Below are 13,887 nucleotides of genomic sequence, written 5' to 3'. Positions count from 1 at the left end.
TGGCTAGTAAATTAGTTTATAAACCATAGAGAAGTTGGAATACAGTAGGTATAACACACATATAAATAAATAATAAGTTCATTACAGTACCTTGAAGTGGTCTTTTGTTTTCTTTCGCTAACGGAGCTCACGAGATTTTCTACTTTAAGTTTTGTGTTGTGAAGTTTTCAAGTTTTGGGTAAAGATTTGATGGATTATGGAACAAGGAGTGGCAAGAGCCTAAGCTTGGGGATGCCCATTGCACCCCCAAGATAATCTAAGGACACCTAAAAGCCAAAGCGGGATGCCCCGGAAGGCATCCCCTCTTTCGTCTACTTCTATCGGTAACTTTACTTGGAGCTATATTTTTATTTACCACATGATATGTGTTTTGCTTGGAGCGTCTTGTATGATTTGAGTCTTTGCTTATTTAGTTTACCACAATCATCCTTGCTGTACACACCTTTTGAGAGAGCCATATATGATTTGGGATTTGTTAGAATACTCTATGTGCTTTGCTTATATCTTTTGAGTTATATAATTTTACTCTAGTACTTCACTTATATCTTTTAGAGCACGGTGGTGGATTTGTTTTATAGAAACTATTGATCTCTCATGCTTCACTTAGATTATTTTGAGAGTCTTAAATAGCATGGTAATTTGCTTAAAATCCTAATATGCTTGGTATGCAAGATTAATAATAAAAATTCTCTTATGAGTGTGTTGAATACTATGATAAGTTTGATACTTGATAATTGTTTTGAGACATGGAGATGGTGATATTAAAGTCATGCTAGTTGAGTAGTTGTGAATTTGATAAATAGTTGTGTTGAAGCTTGTGATTCCCGTAGCATGCACGTATGGTGAACCGTTATGTGATGAAGTCGGAGCATGATTTATTTATTGATTGTCTTCCTTATGAGTGGCGGTCGGGGACGAGCGATGGTTTTTTCCTACCAATCTATCCCCCTAGGAGCATGCGCGTAATACTTTGCTTTGATAACTTGTAGATTTTTGCAATAATTATATGAGTTCTTTATGACTAATGTTGAGTCCATGGATTATACGCACTCTCACCCTTCCACCTTCGCTAGCCTCTCTAATACCGCGCACCTTTCGCCGGTATCATACACCTACCATATACCTTCCTCAAAACAGCCACCATACCTACCTATTATGGCATTTCCATAGCCATTCCGAGATATATTGCCATGCAACTTTCCACCGTTCCGTTTATGACACACTCCATCATTGTCATATTGCTTAGCATGATCATGTAGTTGACATAGTATTCGTGGCAAAGCCACCGTTCATAATTCTTTCATACATGTCACTCATGCATCATTGCATATCCCGGTACACCGCCGGAGGCATTCATATAGAGTCATATCTTGTTGTAAGTATCGAGTTGTAATTCTTGAGTTGTAAGAAAAATAAGAGTGTGATGATCATCATTATTAGAGCATTGTCCCAGTGAGGAAAGGATGATGGAGACTATGATTCCCCCACAAGTCGGGATGAGACTCCGGACGAAAAATAAAAAGAAAGAAAGAAAAGAGGCCATAAAAAATAGAAAAGGCCCAAATAAAAGAAAATAAAAGAAAAAAATATGAGAGAAAAAGAGAGAAGGGACAATGTTACTATCTTTTTACCACACTTGTGCTTCAAAGTAGCACCATGATCTTCATAGTAGAGAGTCTCTCATGTTATCACTTTCATATACTAGTGGGAATTTTTCATTATAGAACTTGTCTTGTATATTCCAATGATGGGCTTCCTCAAATTGCCCTAGGTCTTCATGAGCAAGCAAGTTGGATGCACACCCACTTAGTTTCTTTTTGAGCTTTCATATACTTATAGCTCTAGTGCATCCGTTGCATGGCAATCCCTACTCACTCACATTAATATCTATTGATGGGCATCTCCATAGCCCGTTGATACGCCTAGTTGATGTGAGACTATCTTCCCCCTTTTGTCTTCTCCACAACCACCACTCTATTCCACCCATAGTGCTATATCCATGGCTCGCGCTCATGTATTGCGTGAATATTGAAAAAGTTTTGAGAATGTCAAAAGTATGAAACAATTGCTTGGCTTGTCATTGGGGTTGTGCATGATTTAAATATGTTGTGTGGTGAAGATAGAGCATAGCCAGACTATATGATTTTGTAGGGATAACTTTCTTTAGCCATGTTATTTTGAGAAGACATAATTGCTTTGTTAGTATGCTTGAAGTATTATTATTTTCTATGTCAATATGAACTTTTGTCTTGAATCTTTCGGATCTGAATATTCATACCACAATTAAGAAGAATTACATTAAAATTATGCCAAGTAGCACTCCGCGTCAAAAATTCTGTTTTTATCATTTACCTACTCGAGGACGAGCAGGAATTAAGCTTGGGGATGCTTGATACGTCTCCAACATATCTATAATTTTTGATTGCTCCATGCTATATTATCTACTGTTTTGGACATTATTGGGCTTTATTATCCACTATTATATTATTTTTGGGACTAACATATTAACCGGAGGCCCAGCCCAGAATTGTTGTTTTTTTGCATGTTTTAGGGTTTCGAAGAAAATGAATATCAAACGGAGTCCAAACAGAATGAAACCTTCTAGAACATGATTTTCTCACCGAATACAACTCAAGGGACTTGGACCCTATGTCAAGCCAATCAACAGGAGCCATGAGGTAGGGGGGCGTGCCTGCCCCCCAGGCGCGCCCTCCACCCTCGTGGGCCCCCTGTTGCTCCACCGACGTACTTCTTCCTCCTATATATACCCACGTACCCCCAAACGATCAAATACGGAGCCAAAACCCTAATTCCACCGCCGTAACTTTCTGTACCCACGAGATCCCATCTTGGGGCCTGTTCCGGAGCTCCGCCGGAGGGGGCATCGATCACGGAGTGCTTCTACATCAACACCATAGCCTCTCCGATGAAGTGTGAGTAGTTCACTTCAGACCTACGGGTCCATAGTTAGTAGCTAGATGGCTTCTTCTCTCTTTTTGGATCTCAATACAATGTTCTCCCCCTCTCTTGTGGAGAACTATTCGATGTAATCTTCTTTTTGCGGTGTGTTTGTTGAGACCGATGAATTGTGGGTTTATGATCAAGTCTATCTATGAATAATATTTGAATCTTCTCTGAATTCTTTTGTGTATGATTGGTTATCTTTGCAAGTCTCTTCAAATTATCAGTTTGGTTTGGCCTACTAGATTGATCTTTCTTGCAATGGGAGAAGTGCTTAGCTTTGGGTTCAATCTTCCGATGTCCTTTCCCGGTGACAGTAAGGGCAGCAAGGCACGTATTGTATTGTTGCCATCGAGGATAACAAGATGGGGTTTTCTTCATATTGCATGAGTCTATCCCTCTACATCATGTCATCTTGCTTAAGGCGTTACTCTATTTTTAACTTAATACTCTAGATGCATGCTGGATAGCGGTCGATGAGTGGAGTAATAGTAGTAGATGCAGGCAGGAGTCGGTCTAATTGTCTTGGACGTGATGCCTATATACATGATCATACCTAGATATTCTCATAACTATGCTCAATTCTGTCAATTGCTCAACAGTAATTTATTCACCCACCGTAGAATACTTATGCTCTCGAGAGAAGCCACTAGTGAAACCTATGGCCCCCGGGTGTATCTTTATCATATCAATCTCCTACTACTTAGTTATTTACTTTGCCTTTATTTTACTTTGCATCTTTATCATAAAAATACCAAAAATATTATCTTTATCATATCTATCAGATCTCACTCTCGTAAGTGGCCCTATAGGGATTGACAACCCCTATTTGCATTGGTTGCGAGGATTTATTTGTTTTGTGCAGGTACGAGGGACTTGCGTGTAGCCTCCTACTGGATTGAGGCCTTGGTTCTCAAAAACCGAGGGAAATACTTACGCTACTTTGTTGCATCATCCCTTCCTCTTCGGGGAAAACCAACGCAGTGCTAAAAGAGGTAGCACCCGGATTCATACGCTGTTGACCGACATGGTAGAGGTTGATTCGTGTATGCCTGTCCTTGTAAGTTAGTGCCACTTCGGGTTCACGACTAGTCATGTCGGCCCGGGTTCTCTGTCATATGGATGCTAGCGACACTATCATATACGTGAGCTAAAAGGCGCAAACGGTACCGGTCCATGGTAAGGCGACATCCATGGGAATACTGTGCGTGAGGCCGCAAAGTGATATGAGGTGTTACAGGCTAGATTAGTGTGACTTAGAATCGGGGTCCTGACAGCGTTGGCATCAGAGCCGGACTGCCTGTAGGTTCATTAAGCCAAACTGGTCGATGTCGAGTCTAGAAATGCTTTAGTTATATGTAGGGGAATTGATTGTGGGAGGGAACGTAAGGCTCTTTTTACTCCTTTATCTTATGCCATCTGATCTGAGTCATCTTCTTCCCTTTCTACGTGGGTTAAGGACTAGGATCTCATCTTCTATCAGGTTCACGTGTTACTAATCCGTAGAATCTTAGGATTGCTGGTTCCAAGCCTCAGTTCAGTTTCTACTACTTTTAGTATGTTGTCAGTTGAACCAGAACCTTGATATGATGTTGTTGAGTGGTTTTGCCAACTGTTGTGAATGTCTCAAATCTTTTTCTGAGCATTTACAGCCGTTATGCTGTCCGAATTCTCCTAGAAAATTCTAATGCCTTTGCATTATTTTGTGCTTTCAGATGGCCACCCGCACCCAGAATCAAGTGGTTCATTTGACTCGATGCCTCAATGTACCTGGTCACACGGCCATGCTGGTCCATGTGATGACCGAGGTGGGCTATTGATGGTATCCTGAATATACCGTTGAGGAGCAATATCGAGATTTCAACCAGAGCCAATACCTTTGCACAGTCAGGACATACCCTTCCTATCGTGGAGCTACTGAATCCCTCCATTGCTCATATGGACTTGGGATTACCATCGAGATGTCCATACAGGATGCAGCTTACTCGATGACGAACATCATGTGAGCTAGACTTCCTTTGCTTCGGAACACTGAGTTCCGCTATATGCCAGCATCACTTCCTGGTGTAGAAGGTTACTACCAGGCTCTCTATGCTGACTCCTCCCATGAGGATTCGCTACTCCGCACCACCACAGAGTTGCTTGAGGATAAGGACCGCGAGAATCGTGCTTTTGGGAATGGAGCTTTTCAACAGTCGATCTGATCACTGGGCCACTCTGATATGGTTTGCACCTGCCGTGTAGGCTGGGTATATGGACATGAGGGATTTGTACCCTGTGCGGTCTGGTCTGCAGGATCGTATGGACTGGCGTGATGTAGGAGGCATCACCCCTCCTCGTGGACCCCGTCTGCCACCGTTTGTTGGATCGAGGCCACATCTGAGTCCTTATGGACCACAAGCTCCACAGAACTGACTGTTTCTAGATGATCATGTTTAGCTCCCAGGATATGGTGGTAATCTCTATGAAGATTACTACGGAGACATCTGAGTTGGTAGTAGCTTCACTAGTATTGTAACAGTTGTATTTCCACAGTCCTGTGCGGCTAGTGGAATATGACTTAGTGTGTACTGAATTCCAGAGGCATAGAAAAATAATGTATAGGAGCTTGGAATGCCTCTGATGAGTTGTAATGTTCTTCACTGTAGTTGTACTTCAGCCTGGGCTTGTACTAAACTATGTATGGTGTGTATGACTGATGGTATATATATGGCAGTTTCTGTATTACCATGTCGTACAGATGAACATCTCTGCATTCTGTGTCATCCATTACATTATGCATTCTTATGCCACGGTTTTGCCATCCTTGTCTAAACCGTTGTTTTGTTTTCCTAGGATGGTGAACACCCAAAGCACCCCTGCTGTTCAGGAGCAGGGTGAAGCCAGTGGAGCTAGGGATGGAAATCTTCCCCATCCACCTTCCTTGGCTGAAGTCATGTTGGAGGCAGAAAGGAATAAACGCGAGACGAACCGGTTGTTAGAACACATCGAGCAGAATAATGCATGTTCCCAGAGGAACGACTTGGTGTCTCTCAATGATTTCATCAAGCTGACCCCACCAACTTTCCATCATTCTGTCGAGCCTCTCAATGCGGATGATTGGCTTCGCAGCATTACCCATAAGCTACGTTCTGCACGCGTAGCCGAGGCTGACAAAGTCACTTACGCTGTTTATCGCCTTGAGGGCCCTGCTAGCTTTTGGTGGGAAAACTATGAGGCTATGCGCCCAGCCGGCCAGGTTACCACTTGGGAAGAATTCAGCGCAGCTTTCCATGAACACCACATTCTGGAGGGTCTTATGGATCGCAAGAGAGAGGAATTCTGCAACTTCACCCAAGGCAGACTGACCGTGGATGCCTATAGCCATGAGTTTGGAAACTTGGCACGTTATGCACCTGAGGAAGTGTCCACTGACGCCAAGAAGCAGGCGAGGTTCCGGAAGGGACTTAGCCTCGAGCTTCGCCGTGATCTCCGTTTGCACGAGTGCACCTCCTTCCAGAAGCTTGTGAACAAAGCCATCAGTGTTGAGACCGGTCAGACTGACTTTGAAGCTACATGTAAACATTCCCGTGATTTTGGTTCTTCATCCGGCTCTGGTTCTCAGAAGCGCCGGGTGTGGATTCCAAACACAGCTCTACCACCCAGGTTCACTCCGAGGCCATCCTATGAGGCGCCTCGCCCAACCCAGCAGTATACACCGCCTAAGGCTTATGGTGGACCGGCCGCCAATGCTGCTCTGCGCACCAACACGGTGACATGCTTCAAGTGCAGAGAGCCGGGTCACTACAGTCGAGAGTGTCCCCAGAACAACAACCCCAACAAGTCTGGAAAGTTTGTTAGCCGTGGTAAGCCAGCGGGAAAGGTGTATTATGCCAAGCCAGCCACCACTGCACGCGGCCATGTTAACTATGTCTTAGCAGAGGAGGCTCATGATGATCCTAACGTTGTTCTTGGTAAGCTTCTTGTTAACTGCCATCCGACATCTGTTCTTTTTGATACTGGAGCATCTCATTCATTCATATCTGAGAGCTATGCTCGGTTGCATAACACCACATTTTGTGACATGCCCACTTCCATGGTAATTCAAACTCCGGGTTCCAAATGGCAAACTTCTAGAGTAAGCCATGGGAATGAAATTCTTGTCGATAGGCTTGTCTTCCTTGCATCCTTAATAGCTCTCAAGTCCTCGGACATCAATATCATCTTAGACATGGACTGGATGTCATCCCATTATGCTAAGATTGATTGTGCCACTAGAACTGTTCAACTTAGTCACCCATCAGGCAAGACAGTCAATGTCTTAACCCGAGTGGCCAAGCGTCAGCTCTACTCCCTAAATGCCAACCCTCTTCCAGACCTTGAAGATATTCCGGTAGTCCGTGACTTCCCGGATGTCTTTCTAGAAGAATTGCCAGGTGTTCCACCTGACAGGGATGTCGAGTTCGTGATAGACCTTGTACCATGAATCGTTCCAATCTCTAGAAGACCCTATAAGATGGCACCCCTAGAACTAGCTGAAATTAAGAAACAACTTGATGAGTCCTTGAAAAAGGGTTTCATCCATCCTAGTTCTTCTCCATGGGCTTGCCCCATCCTCTTCGTCAAGAAGAAGGATGGTATGGATCGGATGGTTGTAGATTATCGACCCGTCAACTTGGTTACCATAAAGAACAAGTATCCGCTCCCCAGGATCAATGATCTGTATGATCAGCTCGCTGGATCCTCAGTCTTCTCCAAAATGGATTTGAGGTTGGGCTACCATCAAATCAAAATAAAAAATGGGGACATTCCCAAAATGGCCTTTGTTACTCGTTATGGCCAATATGAGTACACCGTCATGTCCTTCGGTTTAACCAATGCCCCAGCCACCTTCTCTCGGTTAATGAACTCAATCTTCATGGAGTATTTGGATAAATTCGTCGTGGTATAACTCGATGATATACTCATCTACTCCAAGAATGAGTAAGAACATGCCGAGCATCTAAGGCTACTATTGACGAAACTTTGAGAGCATCGCCTTTATGCCAAATTCTCCAAATGTGAATTTTAGTTACCAGAAGTGACCTACATAGGCCATGTAATCTCTGGTAAGGGTATTGTTGTCAATCCCGAGCGAGTTCAAGCTGTCCTTGATTGGACTCCACCTGAAACGGTCAAGCAAGTTCGGAGTTTCCTTGGCTTAGCGAGCTACTGTCGCCGCTTCGTCGAGAATTTCTCCATGGTTGCTAAACCTCTAACTGAACTCCTCAAGAAAGATAAAAAGTTCGAGTGGACCCCACAGTGCAATTTCAGCTTTCAGGAACTGAAAAGACGCCTGACATCTGCTCCCGTACTGGTACCACCAGATTTCTCCAAGGACTTTATTATCTATTGCGACGCCTTGCGACAAGGACTAGGTTGCATACTCATGCAAGATCGTCATGTAATTGCCTATGCTTCACGGCATTTACACCCACATGAGGAAAACTATCCCACACATGATCTAGAGCTTGCAGCTGTAGTCCATGCACTTAAAACCTGGCGACATTACCTTCTTGGTAATCGTTGCAAGATCTTCACCGATCACCAAAGTCTAAAATATATTTTCACCCAACCGGATTTGAATCTCAGGCAAAGACGTTGGGTCGAGTTGATCTCGGATTACGACTTAGGGATAACTTACACCCCGGGAAAAGCCAATGTTATGGCTAACCACTGTCGTAAATCCTATTGTAACAACCTGAGGTTACAACAAGGTCAACCACTTCTCCATGACGAATTTCGGAAGCTTAATCTTCACATTGTTCCTCAAGGATTCCTATCTACCTTGGTGGCGAAACCGACCCTTATGGATCAGATCATAACTGTCCAGCGGTATGACAAGGGGATATCTCGGATCAAGGAGAACATTGCTAGCGGAGCTGCTAAATGTTTCTTTCTGAACGATCAAGGTGTTGTCTTCTTTGAGAACCGCCTAGTGGTGCCCAAGAAACAGCAACTACGACAACTGATCCATAAGGAAGCTCATGATTCTCCTCTCACCATTCATCCTGGTAGTACTAAGATGTATCAAGACCTACACCAGAGGTTTTGGTGGACTAGGATGAAGAGAAAAATCGCTCAATATATTGCAAATTGCGACGTCTGTCGTCGTGTTAAAGCAGAGCATCAACGGCCTGCTGGCACCCTTCAACCTTTAGCTATTCTTGAATGGAAATGGGATAAAATCAGTATGGACTTCATCACCGGGTTTCCCAGGACCAAGAAAGGGAATAATGCTATTTTCATTGTCATCGACCGTCTTTCCAAAGTAGCCCACTTTCCTACATGTTCGGGAGAGTATAACCGCTAGCCAGCTAGCAGACCTGTATATCTCTCGAATAGTGTCTCTTCATGGTGTTCCATTGGAGATTAACTCAGACCGTGGAAGTCTCTTCACCTCTCGATTTTGGGAAAGTTTCCAAAATGCTATGGGGACTCGTCTCTCCTTTAGCACCGCTTTCCACCCTCAATCAAGTGATCAAGTAGAGTGCGTCAATCAAATTCTGGAAGATATGCTCCGAGCTTCTGTTATCTCATCCGGAATGGATTGGGAGAAATGCCTTCCATTTGCCAAATTTGCTTACAACAATAGCTATCAATCTAGCTAGGGCAAATCTCCTTTTGAAGTTCTCTATGGACGAAGGTGTCGAACGCCTCTGAACTGGTCAGAAACCGGGGAAAGAAAATTCTTTGGCATGGATATGATCCAGGAAGCAGAAGAGAAAGTTCGCATTGTTCGTGAAAAGTTGAAAACTGCCCAATCCCATCAAAAGAGCCAATATGATAGTAAACATAAGGCCATGACTTTTGAAGTCGACGAGAAGGCTTACCTTCGGGTTACTCCTGTGAAGGGAACCCATCGATTCGGTATCAAAGGCAAATTGGCTCCTCGTTACATTGGTCCCATTCGCATTCTTGCCAAACGAGGAGAAGTTGCCTACCAATTGGAACTACCTCCGCACCTTTCCAGAGTTCATGATGTCTTCCACGTCTCTCAACTAAGGCGTTGCTTCTCGGATCCTATCCGTGGAGTGGACCACAAAACGCTTGATCTCCAAGATAATCTCACATACCGGGAATATCCTGTTAGTATCCTTGATCAAGCCGAGCGTACCACTCAACGCCACAACATCAAGTTTCTCAAGGTTCAATGGTCACACCATTCCGAGAAAGAAGCCACTTGGGAAAGGGAGGATCGTCTTCGACTTGAGTACCCCACCTTCTTCCCGACGGACCCTAAATCTCGGGACGGGATTCTTTTGAGTGGGGGTGAGTTGTCACACCCTAGCTAGTTCATGCATTAGAGTGCTAGCATCATGTTTAAATTATCAGAAACTTGGAAATGGGGATGACAGAACCCCCAGCACCCCCCTGAAACCAACTAGGGTTTACTAAAAATATTTTCAATGAACCTGAAATGCCCTTCTAAAACATTCATCATCTTTGCCTTGGTCCTAAACCTCTGACAAAAATGGTGCACAATTTTCTAGGTCATCCCAAGGTCACTTGATTAAATCTTTAGTTATTTGAATTTGGGCATTTAAATGCTAGTAAATACTTTGAATGCTCAAATTATCCTAAACTAAAATGTTCCATGTTGGATTTATTCCAAATAGGGGCATGAGAAGTTTGGTGATTTTTGGACGTACCTAGCTATTTTTAGAAATGCCACAAACTTGCAGAAATAAAATAAAACAGAATTAAATAAAAGAGAGAGAACTTACCTGGTCGCAGCCCACCTCCCGGCCCACCTGGCGGCCCAGCACTATGCTGGGCCATGCCAGCCAGCTGCTTCTTCTTCGCCAGGCAGGCAGGAGGGACACCGCGACGCCGCCGAGCTTGCCACGGCGCCAACTGCTTGCCGCTTGCCCCTGATCGCGTTGGACGGCCTCCATGTCGCCCACTCGACCGCCTGGACACCTCACTCTCCCCCTGCTCCTCTCTCTCACCCTCTCCTCGCCATGGCTGACGCTGTCGCGCCCGCGCCATCGTGAGACCCGCGTCCACCGTCGTCCCCGCGCCGCGCTGCCGTGTCCACGAGCTCCGCCATCGTCTGCTTCGTCGAGCTAACCGAGCCCCGAGCGCTCGCACGCTCCACTCCGTCTTCTTCGACCTTGTCTTCACCGAACGCCGCCGGAGATCCCCTTCGCTGTCACCGCCGCACCAGTTCATCCCCGACCTCGCCGTCTGCCTCGTTGTGACCGCCATAAGCCTAGCTACCTCCTCCTCTCCGTTTGCCTTCTCGAGCACCGCAGCGACCGCACCAAGCTCGACCACACCCGCCGCCACCATCGCACGTCGCCGTCGTGGCCACAGCCACGTTGGCTCGAAACCGAGCACGCATCGTCTTCACCGCACTCGCAGGAGCCCGTAGCACCACTTGATACGTCTCCAAAGTATCTACTTTTCCAAACACGTTTGCCCTTGTTTTGGACTCTAACTTGCATGATTTGAATGGAACTAACCCAGACTGATGCTGTTTTCAGTAGAATTACAATGGTGTTATTTATGTGCAGGAGCAAACGTTCTCGGAATGACCTGAAACTTCACGGAGCCACTTTTCAAAAAATAAGAAAAATACCCGCAAAAGATGAAGGCCAGGGGGCCCACCACCTGCCCACGAGGGTGGGGGGCGCGCCCCCTACCTCGTGGGCCCCCTATTGCCTCTCCGACTCCAACTCCAACTCCATATATTGAGTTTCGGGGAGAAAAAAATCAGGAAGAAGAAATCATCGCGTTTTACGATACGGAGCCGCCGCCAAGCCCTAAAACCTCTCGGGAGGGCTGATCCAGAGTCCGTTCGGGCTCCGGAGAGGGGAATCCGTCACCATCGTCATCATCAACCATCCTCCGTCACCAATTTCAAGATGCTCACCACCGTGCGTGAGTAATTCCATCATAGGCTTGCTGGACGGTGATGGGTTGGATGGGATCTATCATGTAATCGAGTTAATTTTGTTAGGGTTTGATCCCTAGTGTCCACTATGTTCTGAGATTGATGTTGCTATGACTTTGCTATGCTTAATGCTTGTCACTAGGGCCCGAGTGCCATGATTTCAGATCTGAACCTATTATGTTTTCATCAATATATGAGTGTTCTTGATCCTATCTTGCAAGTCTATAGTCACCTATTATGTGTTATGATCCGTTAACCCCGAAGTGACAATAATCGGGATACTTACCGGTGATGACCGTAGTTTGAGGAGTTCATGTATTCACTATGTGTTAATGCTTTGTTCCGGTTCTCTATTAAAAGGAGACCTTAATATCCCTTAGTTTCCGTAAGGACCCCGCTGCCACAGGAGGATAGGACAAAAGATGTAATGCAAGTTCTTTTCCATAAGCATGTATGACTATATTCGGAATACATGCCTACATTATATCAATGAACTGGAGCTAGTTCTGTGTCACCCTAGGTTATGACTGTTTGTAACATCCCAAATTTTCAATTTGGAATGTTATACATTAGACCATCATTGCATATCATAATTTATTTGCTTTTGGTTTTGATCCTAGAAATTCCACGCAACTCAAGGACCCACGGAGAGAGTTGGGGATTTCGTTATTTTCATATTTGAGTTTTCTCAAATTTTGTGAATAGGATCATTTGATTTAATTATTTTATCATCAATTATTTCTATTACAAAAATATGAGAGAGGGAATAAAATGACTTTCCCAAAATAAAAAAATATTGAGGATTTAATAATAAAATCACATAAGATTTTGTTTCAGAGTTTTTCGGTATTTTATTTGAATTTAGGAAAAATGTGCATTTTTCAAAATTGCATTTAGGCCCCAAATAAATGTTCAGCTTTTGCGGCTTGATTTTAGAAGCCCGGGAAAATTTATTTCGGGATTTTTGGAGTCCGTTTAGTATTTCTTTTATTTGTTTTCTGCGCGGAATAATTTAAAAAATGCGAACCGACTTTGGGCCGTACCCGAGCGGGACTCCGCCCGGGGGCAGCCTTTATAAGCCGCCCGACCCGAGCCGCCAGCCCACCGCGCCCGAAACCCTAATCCACCACCGCCGCCGCCATCGCCGGAGCCGCCGGACCCGCCGCCCGAGGTCAACCTCGTTTTCGCCGCCTGTTTTTTTAAAAAAAGAGAGAAAAAAAGAAAAAGAAAGTCGCGGTTTTTATTTTTTTAGTTTCGTTTTTTTAAATAGACCGGTTTTTCCGGTTTATTTTTTTAGCGAGCGTTCGTCCGTTCGTTCGTTCTAGCGAACGTTCGTCGTTTTTCTTTTTCTCGGATTAAATCCGCGATTTTTCTGATCGCGATTCCTGATCCGATTTTCGTTTTAGTATAACTTTTCGCTCGTTTATTGGAATCAGGCGATTCAAGCACCTGGAGTTTCGTCTCGAAACTCTCTATCCGTTTAACCAACTTAAACAAGTTTTTGCCTCTGTAAAAATTGCCCTAGATCCAGAATAGTAAATGAAGCTTGTTTTTTTTGCCGTTTGACTTTCGTTGCTTCGTTTGATTTGATTCTTTTTGAAAACCGGAGTTCTTAAGTTGAACCTTCTGGTTAGATCTCTTATTTGAGTTTTACCCATGCATTAGATGAATACTTATTGTATGTTTGTTTGTTTGTCTGCGATAGAATACCCGGAGTGCGCCGCCTGTTACTTCGAATCTCTAGGTTTCGCGGATCAGCAAAGCAAGTAACACTTTGATCATACCTCCTACTACCCAGTTTTATTGCATTAGATAAATCCTCAAACATTGCATGATTAGGATCTAATTAAATTGTGGGATTGGGAAGTAGTTGAGGTAGTACCTATTACCTGTTTATTATCAAACCTTTGGGAGTTACTTCTACGTTTGCCTATTATGCCATGCTATGCTAGTAGACGTGGATTGGGTGAGTGATATCCATGACAGATGTGAGTTTGTTAATTAATGGT

Source organism: Triticum dicoccoides, chromosome 6A, assembly GCF_002162155.2.
Source record: "Triticum dicoccoides isolate Atlit2015 ecotype Zavitan chromosome 6A, WEW_v2.0, whole genome shotgun sequence".
Taxonomy (NCBI): domain Eukaryota; kingdom Viridiplantae; phylum Streptophyta; class Magnoliopsida; order Poales; family Poaceae; genus Triticum; species Triticum dicoccoides.
The sequence above is the reverse complement of the archived record's forward strand: the minus strand, read 5'-3'. Positions refer to the sequence as shown.